This window comes from Dama dama, chromosome 5, assembly GCF_033118175.1.
Source record: "Dama dama isolate Ldn47 chromosome 5, ASM3311817v1, whole genome shotgun sequence".
NCBI lineage: Eukaryota > Metazoa > Chordata > Mammalia > Artiodactyla > Cervidae > Dama > Dama dama.
The window spans coordinates 102,977,806-102,992,526 of NC_083685.1; positions in this window are offsets into that span (position 1 = coordinate 102,977,806).

Genomic DNA, 14,721 nt, shown 5'->3' on the forward strand with positions numbered 1-14,721 from the left:
TAGGTGGAGCCTCTCTGAGCAGCTCTGTGTCTGAGACTGACAGAGAAGTAGAAATAAACCATTTTAGGAGGCTGAACAGGCTTCCTGGAACAAAGGAGGAGACTGGAGTTGAGCAGGCTGGTACTGGAAGAGAAACATACTAGCTGAGTTAGTCAGTAAGGCCAAGAGTGCCTCCCGCAGGAGGGAAGTCCTGCGAAGTCCTGCGTGTGTGGGTGCAGCCTGCCTGACCTGGGAGATCCTTGCTCTCAGCGGAAGGAAGCTGCCCCTTCTCACGCGGTCTCTGCGCCACCCGCCCCCACCCCCACCCCCCGCCCTCGGGACCACAGTTCAGCCCGACCCAGATGTGGGGCCTCTCTCCCAGGACCCAGAATAGCCACAGCCAGGCCCCGGGCCAAATCTGGGAGCTCAAGTTCACAGCCTCTGGGGAATTTTCCGGACCTTGGGCTGGGGCTGGGCCCGTTCTCAACAACCCCCAGCTACTGGCTTATGGATGTCCGATTTTACTACTGCAAAGACCAGAAGGGAAGGATATTCTGCCGTCTGGGAGACAGGAGAGAAAGGGGAGTGGAGAGGCGGAGTCGAGATAAAGATGGGGCAGAGAGAGGAAACGCTGATCAAAGGGCCTACAAAGTCAATGCCGGTAAGAGAGACACAACCTGAGACCAGAGATCCAGACAGTCTGACCAGAACCAGCGACAGCGATAGGAGAAAGACCAGACACAGGCAGAGTCAGCCTGGGCCAAGGAAGCATCAGATAGCCTGACGGAGGCAAAGGATGACCCAGGGTGCGTCCAAGGTCGAGCCGAAGAACAAGCGGTAGAGCACGGAGGGGTGAAGGCGAATCAGGATACCAAGCTGGGAGACGCAAAGGGCCTGCCTTTACGCCTCAGCCACGCCCACACGCAGGACGCCTCCGCAATGCGCCTCAGCCACGCCCCCACCCCACGACTCCTCCCCTCCGCGCTTCAGCGACGCCCCATCTACGACTCCTCCCCCCCGCGCCTCAGCCACGCCCACGCCTCCTCCCCTCCGCGCCTCAACCACGCCCACATCGGGTGAAGGCTCGGCTCCGCGCCTCAACGCCCCTTTCACACATACCCAGTTTCCCGAGGGACCCCCCCCCACCCCACCGTTAGCGTCACCTCCGGCGCCCGCCCAGGTGAGGCCCTGCCCTTTTCCCCACGCGCAGCAGGACGCAAGTGTCCGCGGTTCCCTGGGGCTCCCAGGTAGGAGCGGGGCAGTGCCTCCCAGCCGACGCCCCAGTCAGTCACAGCACCGCGAGGGAGTCGGGGCGTCCAGGCTGGGGCTCCTGCCTCTCTCCAGGGGAGCGGGTGTGCGCCCGCGGTGTGGTGCACCCAGGGCTGGGGAGGCACCTGCCTCGCACTCTCTGGACGCGGGTAAGATTGCAAACGTGCGCTCGAGCCGGGCCTTCACAGCATTTTTTTTTTTCACTCCTGACCTCCTTGGGAGGTAGATCTGTGGTCTCCACTCAGAGAAGGGATCCAAACATGAACTGGCTTGCTCTGGATCATAGCATTAGTTCGCAAGTGAAGGTAGTGGGATTGAACACAGGCAGTCTCTCCAACTTTTGACTTTCCATCTCTTTTTTTTCACAAAGTCACAAAGGTTTACTGTATAACTTACACCCTTAAAATTTTTAATGTGCTTTGTAATTTTTAAGGATGTACACAGTTTTAAAGTTAACAGTTCTAGAATTTTGACAAAAGTGTATAAGCATATGACCATCACAGTGGTCAAGATACAGAATGTTATCACCCCAAAATGTGCTCTGGTGCTCCTTTGTCAGCCCCTCCGTCACCGCCATACTCTAATAACCAAGGATGCTTTCCGTTCTCGAAGCTTTGGTTTCCAGAATGTCACGTGAATGGAATTGCGTACAGTGTCATCCTGGCTTCTTCTAAGGTCCCACATCACATGTCTTGCTCTTGCTGCAGTTCCCCTTGGCAGTGTCTGACCCCCCTCCCAGGCCCCTAGACTTTGAGGAGAATTTGTCCTCACTGCCTGGGGCTGCTGCAAGCCTGGAAAAGGAAGGATGTTGTGAAGGTGTCTTAGTCCATTCAGGCTGCTACCGCAGACAAGGTAGCTTATAAACAATAGAAGTTTATTCCTCTTAGTTCTGGAAACTGGGAATTCAAGTCACGTTCCCGGCATGGTCACACTTGGGAGGCCCTCTTCGTGGATGGAGCCAGCACCTCTTCCTGGTGTCCTCATCCTAACCCTTTATAGGGGGCACTGATATCATTCATTAGGGCTCCATCCTCCTGAACTAAGCACTTACCAAAGCCCCACCTCCTAATACCGTCATATTGGACATTAGAATTTTGACCTGGGCAGGGGGCACACAAATATTCAGACCATAGCGGAGGGAATGACAAGTTGACTCAGGAGCCAGGGACAGGAGTTCAGAACAAGACTTAGAACATTTCAGAAATCCCACTCACATTTAGACTTTATTGGGTAAGTCATGGAGAGTGACTTAGATTTGAATGTGAGACCCTCCCTCAGACCCTCATAGTGCCCTGGGGGCTGCCTCTTTTCTAAGAAACCATCTCAGAGGAGAAAGGTTGTTGGCCAGAAAGGTTGGGTGTCCAGGCCAGCACGGCTTGCAAGTGGCCCTTAGGTCCAGAGAGTTGGAGAGAGAACAGGAAAGTTTACCCATCAGAGTTTTCTTTGTTTCCCTGCATTGTCTCCTTTGGTCACATGTCTACTTTTTCTCTTTGCTTTTTGGAGAACTCTGCCTTTCTTTTTTTTAAGAACTCTGCCTTTCATGAGAGAGGCTTTCCTTGAATGTCTTGCACCAAAAAGCCAGCTGTGTGGATGTGGATTCACTGAGCACCCCCAAGTTTAGCAGACAGGTGTCCACTTCATTGCCCCCCTCTCCAGCTCAGCAGGGTCTTCTTTATACTTATGTCCTTGCAGCACTAGGAGGTCTCAGCTTCTCTACTGAGTTACACGTGGTCATCCACCATCCAGGGCCAAACACTGCCAGCCGTGCCCTGCCTGGTTTCCCCTCCCACTCTCTTTGTCCATGTTGACATATTTTTGGCTGCACTGGAGCTTCCTTGATGTGTGTGCGCTTTCTCTAGTTGCAGTGGGTGGGCTTCTCATTGCGGCAACTTCTCTGGTTGCTGAGCCCTGGGTCTAGGGCTTACAGACTCAGTAGTTGTGGCACGTAAGCTTAGGTGCCCCCAAAGTCTACAGAACCTTCTGTGTTGGCAGGCAGATTCTTAACCACTGGACCATCCGGGGAATCCTGCACATTTTTTTTTTTTTAATCTTCTGTGATCACTTTAGAAGGATTTGGAAAGAAACCATTTTAATACTGGAAGACCAACCATGACTGTGATGTATTATGTCTATTTTCAAGACAATCTGGAGTCATCCCCGTGTCCCCACCCCCCCAAAACGAAAACGTTGAAGTTGAGGAAATGTGCAGACCACCTTTTGGAGGTGTTCATGATATAAGGAAGCAGGGAGTGGCCAGTACCTGGAAGGAGAGGTGGAGTCAAGGTAGGGGGGATTAACTGTTTAAAGATCAGCTATCCATGTAGTGAATATTTACTTTTTGGGGCTCCAAAATCACTGCAGATGGTGGCTGCAGCCATGAAATTAAAAGACACTCCATGGAAGGAAAATTATGACAAACCTAGATAGCATATTAAAAAGTAGAGACATTACTTTGCCAACAAAGGTCCATCTGGTCAAGGCTATGGTTTTTCCAGTGGTCACGTATGGATGTGAGAGTTGGACTGTGAAGAAAGCTGAGCACCAAAAAATTGATGCTTTTGAGCTATGGTGTTGGAGAAGACTCTTAAGAGTCCCTTGGACTGCAAGGAGATCCAACCAGTCCAACCTGAAGGAGATCAGTCCTGATGCTGAAGCTGAAACTCCAATACTTTGGCCACCTCATGCGAAGAGTTGACTCATTTGAAAAGACCCTGATGCTGGGAGGGATTGGGGGCAGGAGGAGAAGGGGACCACAGAGGATGAGATGGCTGGATGGCATCACCGACTCGATGGGCATGAGTTTGAGTAAACTCCGGGAGTTGGTGATGGACAGGGAGGCCTGGCGTGCTGCAATTCATGGGGTCGCAAAGAGTTGGACACGACTGAGTGACTGAACTGAACTGATCCATGTAGTGACAGATTCTGTTTATATGCTAATGAATGATCCAACAATGGTCAATGCAAGGGGAGGGTACCTGCACCAATAGAGACTTCGAGAAGGTCAGAGGGTGGCCCCAGTGAAGGGACTCACCTGTTCACGTAGCGAGAAAAGAAGGCAAAGTGGGTCCAAGTGCGGACAGGTTTCAGGTCAAGGGTGGGAACGTCCAATGGCCTGTATTTTCTCTAAGAAACGTTAAGTCAAGGCCATCATCTGGGAATGAGGGAGTGGGAAGTTTGAAGAAATAGAGCCTATCACCTCTTAGAGAAATGGAGGAGGGCTTGAGTTTTGTTAACATTAATTTAAAATGAAACCAGTCAACTTGAGTGTGTGGTACACTCCCCCTGGAATGTGGGTGCAAACAGGGGGAAGACAGGTGCAGGACTCTTCCAGACTTGGGGTTTTACTAGGTGACTAGGGATGAGGAAGAGGTGTGTTTCCAAGGGTGGGGTTATATGGAGGAATCAGACCCTCTCCTACCTCCCCACCGTCCAGACATCGGGGATGCACAGCAGCTCCTAGGATCCTGGATACCCCAAGGCTCAAGGGGTTCCCGGCCTCCCTTAAAAATAAGCCAAAAACCACATGACAGCTGGTGCACAAAACTGCCTGAGCCTGAGAAACAGGGAAAATGTCAGAGAAGGAAAAAGATGAAAGACGCTCTCCAAAGGCTGAAATAGGGGGCATTGCTCTTGTGCTAAAGTCGTGTCCAACTCTGCAACCCCATGGACTGTAACCCACCAGGCTCCTCTGTCCATGGGATTCCCCAGGCAGGAAATTGGAGTGGGTAGCCATGCTCTCTTCCAGGGGGATCTTCCTGACCCAGAGATCAAACCCACATCTCTTATGTCTCCTGCATTGACAGGCAGGTTCTTTACCACCTGCTCCACCTGGGAAGCGTGAAGGAACCTCAAGCTGACCCTGTCAAATAAAGGGCTGTCCTGCCAGGGGCTGGAATGGGGCTCTGAGTTCATGTCTGTACCTCAAACTTGCAGATGTGCAAAGGTCTCTCCTTGGTATCTACCCAGCTTTGAACTCACACGTGCCACAGTTAGTTTAATTCTGACTTTATTATTTTTTAAGTAATTTATTTATTTTAATTGGAGGCTAATTACTTTACAATATTGTAGTGGTTTTTGCCATACGTTGACATGAATCAGCCATTGGTGTACATGTGTCCCCCGTCCTGAACTCCCCTCCCACCTCCCTCCTGACTTTATTATCTTTTAAATTTTATTCATTTATTTATTTGTTTTTGGCTGCACTGTGTCTTTGTTGCTGTGCATAGGGCTTTCTCTAGTTGCAGTGAGCAGGGGTTGCTCTCTGGTTGTGGTGCACAGGATTCTCATTGCACTGGCTTCTCTTGTTGCAGAGCGGGGGCTGTAGGTGTGAGGGCTTCAGTAGCTGCGGTGCATGAGCTTAGTTACCCCAAGGCATGTGGAATCTCCCTGGACCAGGGACTGAACCTGTGTCCCCTGCGTTGGCATGTGGATTCTTCTCTTTTTCTTTTGGCAGATGAATTCTTAACCACTGGACTACCAGGGAAGTCCTAATTCTGACTTTGAGGGTTGGTTTTATGGAAGTATTTCTTCTTTTTCTTTGCTCTTAGCTATATATATAATTTTCACCACGTGGCTTGTGGGATTTCAGTTCTATTTAGAGTTTTCATCTTTTTTGGATATATGCCCAGGAGTGGGATTGCTGAATTAAATGGTAACTCTATTTTAGTTTTTTACCCTTCATACTGTTCTGCATAGCAGCTATACCAATTATATTCCTACCAACAGTGTACAAGTGTTCCCCTTTCTCCACATCCTTTCCATCATTTGTTATTTGTAGACTCTTTGATGATGCCCATTCTGACCATTATGAGGTGATAGCTCATGGTAGTTTTCATTTGTAGTTCACTAATAATTAGTAACATTATTAATCAGCACATTTTTAATGTTCTTCTTGGCCATCTGTATGTTTTCTTTGGAGAAATGTCTATTTAGGTCTTCTGCCTATTTTTTGATTGGGTTGTTTGTTTCTTGTTATTGAGCTATACGACCTGTTTATATTTGGAAATTAAACCCTTGTTGATCATATCATTTGAAAATATTTTCTCCTCCTCCATAGGTTGTCTTTTCTTTTTGTTGATGGTTTCCTTTGCTGTGCAAAAGATTGTAAATTTGGTTAAGCCCCATTTGTTTATCTTTGCTTTTATTTCCTTTGCTTTTCCTCTCCTCCATTTTTATCACCTTCTACCAGGGACTCCTATTGTCTGTATGTTACTATTCTACTTTTAATCCCCTGTATCTTTTAGCTTCTCTTTTATATTATCTGTTCCTTCTTTCTTTTTTACTTTTGGGGAATTTCTGTCATTCTAGTTCATTAGCTCACTCATTCATCCATTCACTAATTCATCCATTCAAGACATACCCTGAAAGTACATATAACACGTGTGCAGGCTCTTTAGGGTGACCCTGGAACACAAAAGGTAAGGGGCAGTAGGTGGAGATGCAAACTGTGTGTGGGACATGTCCCGCAATATCTGAATATTGTTCTTCAGCCCAACTATTATATATTTAACCTAGTATCTCTTATTGGTTCTTTTTGATGTTTTTGTGTTCTTGTTTTGTAGTTCCAATTTCTTCCTTGTATCTTTTAACATGTTCATTAGTCTAATTTTTTTTATTAGTCTAATTTAAAAATCCTTATTCTGAAGATAATTCAGTGTGTAGCTTCTCTCCTGAAAGTGGTGATGCCCTTAACCCATGAGATCTAACACTGTCTCCAAGTCAATGTCTCCAAGCTGGTGTCACTGAAGTCAGAAGTGAAGTACTGAGAGCAGAGAAGGCTGCCGTACTACATCCTCTGGGGTGTATTCTGTTCTGTCCATAGGCCCTGACAATTTCAGTGCGTGGGGAGCAGATAAGCCTCAGAGGGAGGCACCAGAAAAGCAGCCAGCCACTCCTCACCCCACAGAACAAGCCCTCCAGGCTTGACTTCACACTTTGCTCTCAGAGGGAAGCAGCATTAGAGGGACTCTGCCTTGCAATGGCATCCCCCAGATCTGGGTGTTTGGAGCAGGAGATGATTAGGCAGCTGGCAAAATCAGTGGGTCCCGACCTGTTTTTTTCAGTATCTCCCAAACACAGGAGATCTGGCCTGCCCTGATTTGACTCCAAAGGCCTGGAGCAGAGATCAGAGTCCCTGCAGGTGTGGGGCAGGTACTGTGGGTCCTAAGGCAATGGTAGGGGAGTACAGAACCCAGTCCTCCATTTCCTTGTTCTCAGCACCCTGGAGACTCTCACACCCTCCCCTCTCTTGGGGAGGAGCCCGCAGAGTGCCTGACTGTGACCTGGCTTGGTATTTATCACCATGTCTGTTTACCCATCTATTCTGCTCCATGACAGAGCATGTTTGTCTGGGCAGCCTCAGCACTTCGCTTAGAGTAAGAAGGACCAATCCTCCCCTTTTTTTCCTTCCTTTTTTTTTTTTAAATTGAAGTATAGTTGATTTACAGTGTTATGCCAATCTCTGCTACACAGCAGAGTGCCTCAGTTTTATATATATATGTGTGTGTGTGTGTATATATATATGTATATACATATACTTTTTCATGTTCTTTTCCATTATGGTTTATCCCAGGAGATTGGATATAGTTTCCTGGGCTATACAGTAAGACCCTGTTGTTTATCTATGCTATATATAATAGTTCGCATCTGCTAATCCCAAACTCCCAGTCCATCCCTCTCCCTCCCTGCAAGAAGGACCAGTTTTATTTCTGCAGACCATGAGGCTTTAGAATAAGGCTCAGAATAACATTCTCATCCTCAGGAGATGTTGGGCTCAGATTCATACACAGCTGTTTGGCCCACCTTCCCAGATGAAAGGGGTTATATTTGCTGATTTCTGGGCAAACCCAAAGCATGTCCCAGAGAAGGTTCTGCCTGTTACCTTCTGTGTTCCGGGGTCACCCTGAAGAGGCTGCACACAGGTTATATGTACTTTGGGTGTATATCTTTAGGTATGGGCCCCTTATTTCACTATAAATTTTCACATGTGTGCATGCTAAGTTGCTTCAGTTGTGTCCGACTCTGTGACACTATGGACTGTAGCCCTCTAGGTTCCTCTAACGGATTCTCCAGGCAAGAATACTGGAGTGGGTTGCCATGCCCTCCTCCAGGAGATCTTTCTAGCCCAGGGATTTGAACCTAGGTCTCTGATAGTCTCCTGCATTGGCAGGTAGGTTTTTTTACAACTAGCGCTACCTGGGAAGCCCATAAATTTTCACATGAGAAGACCCGTTTTAAGACACCCACTCACTGAGCCCAGTGGTCAGAGCTTGGAGGCATGCTGCACAGCGCTGGCCTGAAATAGGAGTGGGGAAGGCAGAGCTGGAAGTGAGACAAGTGACTTATTTTGGGTGGGTGACGTGAGTCTAAGGGGGGCAGCCCCTTAGAGGAAATCGTCAGCACTTTACTGGAATCCGGCACTCTCTACCTGCCTTCTTGCGGTTTTACAGAAGAGATGGGGGTTGGCGGCAGAGGTATCAGCAGCTGGAGGTGGGCCCAGAGAAGCGGAGGAAGAGTGCGGACTCCTCCAGCCCCCGCTGCCCGCCCCTCAGCCCCCGCTGCCACCCCTCAGCCCCTGCTGCCTCCCCAGTCCTTGCTGCCCCTCCTCAGCCCCCCGCTGCCCCTCCCCCATCACCACCTATCTTCTGGCCTCTGGAGTTTTCTCTTTCCGAGCTCCCTGCTCAGGCCCTTGGGTGACTCAGAAACTTCTTCCCTCCAGAGGTCCTGGCTGGCATGGGGGCAGGAGCCATACATTCCCATCAACTTCACCAGCTGCTTCCAGGAAAAGCTTGGGAGAGGAGTAGAATTATCTAACAGGCCATCAGAGCGTCTGAGTTAAAGTATTGGCTGCAAAAAGAGAGCAGGCTGCTTCAGCTTCTAAAGGAGATTATGCTCAGGCCTGATGCTCAGAAAGACAGCTTTCACAGGAGTGGAGGGGGCAGGGTGCCGCCTCTCAGAAGCCAGGGTCAAGCAGGAGGGTTGGAGCTGCCAGCTAACCTGCCGAGAGGTTGTGGGGAGCCTGGTGTGTGCAAAAGCTGAGGGTTCTGGCTGGCGGGCGGGGGGGGCATTCTCCCTGAGAAGTGAGGCCTTCTGTGGAAGAGCCCTCAAAACCCTCTTCCCCTGCAAACACTGAAGCATCGCCTTCTGGACGCAATGGTCAGTAGTTTCCACTCTGCCTCAGGGTGAGCAGAGCAGGTCTGAAGACTGGAGGTTGGAACACGGGCAGGCTCAGCAGAGCCTCCATCCCTGTTCCTGCTCCAGAGCCTGCTGTGTGTGGGCACCATGAACTTGCTGCTGCTTGAGGGGCAAGGTGCATGACCAACACCTCCATTCCTTCAGCACGTGATCTGTGCCTCCCAAACACTGGCCTTGAGGGGCGGAGGGAAGGCTGCCAATTTTCAGCTTTGCTCCCTCTCTTCTTTGGCCTGGAAATCCTAAAGAAAACAGATTGCCAGATTCTTTTTCAAATTCCAAACTTCAGTTTTTATAAAGACACCATAAACAAAAGGTGAAGCAACACTCTGAAAGGCACTATTTATTGCAATTATAAAGAAAAATGATTACTTTTTAGAATATATAAGGCAATATTACCAATTAGCAATACGAATAGGCAATGATGTGAACATGTAAAGTGAAGTCACTCAGTTGTGTCTGACTCTTTGCGACCCCATGGACTGTAGCCTACCAGGTTCCACCGTCCGTGAGATTTTCCAGGCAAGAATACTGGAGTGGGTTGCCATTTCCTTCTCCAGTGAACATGTAATTCACAGTACAAATTAATGTCAAAAAATGCAAAAAGTGTTTAACCTTAACAAGTTAAATTGACACGTTAGGGGTGTGCAAAGTGAAACAAAGTGTCATTTTTTGCCCTTCAAATTATCCAAAATTGAAGTGATTAATAACATATATTAATGAGGGTATGGAGGTCTAGGTACTCTTATGCAAAACTGGTGGGAATTCAGATTTGTATAGTTTTCTTTTTTATTGTGGTAAAAAATACATAATGTAAAATTTACCATTTTAACTCTTTTTAAGTGTAAGATTCAGCAGCATTAAGTACGTTCACACTGTTATGCAACCATCACCGTTATCATCTCCAGAGCTTTTTCATCATCCATATGAAACTCTGTCTCCATTAAACACTAACTCCCCATCCTCCTCCCTCAGGCCATGGCACCCACTGTCCTACTTTCTGTCTCTATGAATTTGATTACTCTGAGGACCTCATATAATGGAATCATACAGTATTTGTCCTTTTTGTCTGGTTTATTTCATTTGGCATAATGACTCCAAGATTCATCCACACCACTTATGTCAGAATTTCCTTCTTTTTCAAGGTTGAATAATATTTCATTGCATATGGTACAGTACTTTTGAAGAGTGACTTTATAGTAATCACAAATTTCAATGCCATATTCTTTGATATCATTCCACTTCTAGTTATATCCTGAAGAAATATTTGCACATCTGAGATGAGACATTTACAAAGATGTTCATTGCAGCATTGTTTTACTTACTTATTTTTTGGCTGAACTGTGCAACATGGCCTTCTCCGGTGGCTCAGTGGTAAAGAACCCCCTGCCAAAGCAGGAGAGGTGGGTTCAATCCCTGGGTTGGGAAGATCCCCTGGAGAAGGAAATGGCAACCCACTCCAGTATTCTTGCCTGGGAAATCCCATGGACAGAGGAGTCTGGCAGGTTTCAGTCCATGTGGTCACAAAAGAATTGGACATGACTTAGTGAATAAACACCAACAACAGTGAGGCATATGGGATCTCAGCTCCCTGACCAGGGACGGAATCTGTGCCCCTTGCAGAGGAAGCATGGAGTCCTAACCACCAGCACTCTTTCCCTTGCTAAGTTTCTGCTATACTGGCCTTCATACTGCTTTTGAACTTAAGCTTTCTTCTCTTCCAGGACCTTTGCACACGATGTTCCCTTTGCCTGGATTGCCCTTCCCCCAGATATCGTGAGGCAAGTCCCTCATTTCCTCCAGACCTTGCTCAAATGTCATATTATTTGCGGGGCTTTCCCTGATCACCCAGTGCCCTTTATTCTGCTTTCCATCACTATAGCACTTTCCATTACCTAAGAAATGATGTACTTATCTATTTTTCGGTCTCCTCTCCTCTTCAAGTTTTGTAAGGACAGACTTGGTCAGTTTTGCTCATTGCTGCATTTCCAATGCTGTAAACAGTGAAAGTGTTAGTTGCGCAGTCGTGTCTGAGCTACTCTTTGCTACCCCATGGACACACGAGGCTCCTCTGTCCATGGAATTCTCTAGGCAAGAATACCCAAGTGGGTAGTCATTCCCTTCTCCAGTAGATCATCCCAATTCAGGGACAGAACATGGGCTTCCTGCATTACAGGTAGATTCTTTACCATCTGAGCCACCAGGAAAACAGAGTAGATATTTGTTGAAGTAAATATTTGTTGAATTAATAGATGAGTTGAGAAATAGTCTTTCAGTGGTTTCCTCTGGGGGGGAAGTGAAAGAGGTAAGAGATTTTTCACTTTTGACTGAATATTACTGTATATCATTAAATGTATTTTTATCAAGAGTTTGTATCACCTTATTTTAAAAAATCAGAAAAAAATTTTAAAAACCACATTCAAAATTTACTACTATTTTGTCTGTTAACAGCTGCTTGAAGACAAGCTATAGTATAGTAGGTACCACCTGACTAAGAACAACTTATGGAAGAACCATCTAACCTGGAAAGTTTTATCCATCTCCTTGTGTTTGGAAAATATTTTCATTTATATTTTCCTCTTCTGTATTTGTGTTGCTCTATTTTTTTTTTTTTTTTATTTTTTTTGACTGCACTGTCTTAATTGCGGCATGTGAGATCTTTAGCTGTGGCATGTGGGATCTAGTTCCCTGACCAAGGATTAAACCTGGGTCTCTTGCATTGGGAATGTGCACTGTTAGCCACTGGACCACCAGGGATGTCCCTGTGTTGCTTTATTTTAGCAGCAGAATTTCCAGGCCCAGTTTGTGGCAGTCTCTGAGGCCACGGCAGCAGGTTTCTGTCCTGCAGAGGCCGGGAACAAAGCACAATCAGTAGTGCTGGGCAAGGAGATGTGGATGTGAGGAGTCATGGCTCAAACAAGGTTTCTCAAAGTGTGAGCAATGGTAACTGATTGAAAAGGATATTGGAAAAAAGAAAAAGTGAAATTGGACATTGGAACACACTGGGCTGAACCACAGCTGGTTGCTCTAAGGCAGAACTTCTTGGAGCCTTCAAGATGGCCTCCAAGGGGAAGATAGCACACAGCTTCCTGGGCTCCTGTGACCACAGCATCCTTTTCAGAGGTTGTAACATTTAGAGGACAAAGCTTGCAAAACACTGACCTAAGTTTCTGGTAAAGATGTTCCTTAAAAGGAGTCCTGGCTGGTGGTACATGGTCCAGAGAATAGGTGCTAGAATAAGCTACAGGGTTTGGCATAGACCTATCAACTGGAGAGTGAACTTCACCACTCAACTTCTGATGACCACAAAAAGAGGATGGTGATAGGATCAAGAAGGTACAAAGAAAGGAAAATCTTATTTTAGCAGTTAATATCGTTACACTAAGTGCAAGATCCTTTGCCAGAAATCAACATTTGTCTAAAGCTTCTTTTGAAAAAAAAATTTTATATTTATTCAGCTGCATTGGGTCTTAGCTGTAGCATGTGTACTTTAGTTCCCTGACCAGGGATCAAAACCTGGTCCCCCATATTGGGACCTCAGAACCACTAGAGAAGTCCCTAAAGCTTCCATTCGGAGTTGGCTGGGCCTGATTGAAAGGGTGCCATGCCTTTGCCCCTTTGGATTGAGGGATGAACAGAGTGTATCTAAAATGCAGCCTGTTGAGGTTGGGGAAGTCTCGTGAGATGTAGTTTCCATAAAGAATGAAACAGACACTTGTGCAGTGTCTGAGTACTGAGTGAGTGTGGCCCAACTTCAGGGAAGAGAGAGAGAGTGCTGGCCCCGCTTCCCAGTTGATACCACAGGTTGGTGAAGACCACACAGAGGTTTCCTTGCTCAGACCTCTGGTTGTGTGCAGTGTTTGCTGAGATCCATGAATACTTTGAGGGATCCCCAAGGACAGGAGGAAATCCCATGAGAGAATTAGAGCAACAGCTAAAAACTTTTTTCCTCAGGGGATTCACACGAGTGCAGACCTCAAAGCCTGTCAAGTCAGGTAATGATTTTGGGAAAAAGTCCTTTCTTGTCCCATTGCCCAAATCAGCACCCGTCTTCACTAGAGCTATTCCGGTGAAATGCTTCTCTCAGATTAAGTGTAATGTTAAGTGTAGAACTTCAAAACTCAGGTTTAGTTGCAAAAGGCCTATTTAAATTATACAATATTCAAGCAAGAGTGGTTCAGCAAGCACTAGTTTGGGGACATCCTGAAGGGTTAGGGGAAGGAACTGAATAAAACTTCATGAATTTTCTGAGCTTGTCAGAGCTGACACTTGGATTCCAGTCCCTGCCTTGCCTGTAACAAGAACTAGGGGCTTGGACAAGTCAAACACTGGACTGGGAAGGATATAATTTTCCAACCTGACAACGAATCTAGTGTGTTCCCTTAAGTCTACGGAAAACTTTCAAAAAATTTAGTGTATATTCAAAATTAAGTGGGTTTCTAGGACAAAAGTTGAAACAGCTTTTGCTGCTAAGAGTTCCTAAAGTTATGCACCAAGCTCTTTTCTCAGGTACACCTGGACTCTCATGAGGCTTAGCTTTCTACATTTGTATATCACACCTCTGGGTGATTCTTACCCATTATGCTACCCTTGTGGTTACACTAGTTTTAGTACCAGAAGTGATTTCTTAGCTTAGTGTAAAACTGAGAACCGGGAGGGCTTCCAACTCTTCCCCTTTACTTCCACACCCAGCCCCTCCCCTTCCTACTTCCAGCTGAGAACCACTACTGAAGAGAATTGTGAAGCAGGGAAATAGTAGATGAAGGAGGGCTTGTGTCCCAAAATATTCTTACTCCCATCTTCAATTAGCACTGAGTATACTTCCTAGGGCTTAACCGTGTTATGCCCTCACTCACATCCAACTCTGCAACCCCATGGAGCCTGCTGGGCTCCTCTGTCCATGAAATTTTCCAGGCAAGAATACCAGAGTGGGTTGCCATTTCCTTTTTCAGGGGACCTTCCCAACCCATGGGTCAAACCTGCATCTCTTGGTTCTCCTGCACTGGCAGGCTGTTTTTTTTTTTTTTTTTACCACTGCGCCTCGTGGGATGGGAGCACAAAATCTGCCGTGTAGGGCTTCCACAAGATTCTTGCCACCACCCAAGTTACAGAATCTCCTTCACTGGAGCAATCTTACCCCTAACAAAGAGGCAAAGCTGTTATTAGGAACCAATGATGTTAGTAATCACCTTAATCTTTCTCCTTACCCTTGTTGACCAGGGCCTCCATTTGGTTCTTGGCTCAGTTCACTTAAGAGAAAATTATGGTTCTAAGACTAAACAC